This window comes from Aplysia californica, unplaced genomic scaffold (genome assembly GCF_000002075.1).
Source record: "Aplysia californica isolate F4 #8 unplaced genomic scaffold, AplCal3.0 scaffold00883, whole genome shotgun sequence".
Classification (NCBI taxonomy): Eukaryota; Metazoa; Mollusca; class Gastropoda; order Aplysiida; family Aplysiidae; genus Aplysia; species Aplysia californica.
The window spans coordinates 35,816-36,981 of record NW_004798153.1 but is presented as its reverse complement, the minus strand read 5'-3'; positions in this window follow the sequence as shown (position 1 = coordinate 36,981).

Here is a 1,166-nt window from a genome sequence, read left to right as displayed (position 1 = left end):
GGGGGGGTGGTGGAGGGAACACATTTCCACCCACATCTGAATTATTGATGGGTCAAGATTGGGCTGTTTACCATTGTTACGCCCGTACATTTCTGTCTCTCGTGAGATATGCTCAATGTAGACACAAAGCTCTTAGACAGAATCTGGTTCCGAATTATATTCGATGAATTGGGCGAGTTCTTTTTCTTTTGTCTTCGTATATCTCTGATAATAACGAACATTTTCATGATACCCTTATTGTATCGGTGAAGGCTTCACCCAACAATGTTTTCTTCATTTGTTATACGCTACACATATCGCTACCTCAGAATTACAAAGATCTATCAGCTCAATACCTAGTTTTGAGAAATTTGACTTATTTATTTATTTATTATTTTGTGAGGCATCGTGGTGGAATCAGGCTCTAGTCAAAATAATCAAAATGAAAAAACTTGCTTTTTTCCGCAGGTTTGTGAGTTTTTATCAGATTTTTGTTTTTCAACACCTTTCATGCCCATTAAAGAACTCATTTCTGTGTGCATTTTTCTGAAAAACCTTGAGTAAAGGCACAAAAATGTAAATTTTCGGTTACCACGGACTCTTAAGCTAAGGAAATAACTAATATTGATGGCCATTTTCTCACTAATTTTACCTCCGAAAACAGGTGACATCTACCTCTTTCTTTTGCAAATATCTCGACTTGTATTCAAGATAAATGGATATTTTTTCATCCAAATAAAGACCAGTGAACAAGCTTTAAGATGATACCAATAACTCTAAAAGCCCAAAAATTGACGAGAGCCTGATTCCACCACGCTGCCTCACATTTTGTGTTTCACAATAATATGTTAAGCTTTTTTGAATGAACTACTTTGAATAGCTTGTAAACGACAATGAATATTCTTACGATTTTTAACTGAGCATAGAGAATATGAAATTGCTTTCTGGCCTCATATGGTCTTAGTAGCTCAAAATGGTCAAAGATGTCAGTCAGAAATTTGTAATGCTGAGGGAGCAGTATGGCTACTGACTCACACGGTAAAGGTATTTTCACTTAGGAAAGGTACAGAGAAACAGAAACAGATTACAAATTAACAAAACATAATTGGAAAAGAAAAAAAAGAACAGAAAAAAGAATAGATTTGATTGTATGTGTAAGTGTGTGTGCGTGCGCGGGCGCGCGCGCT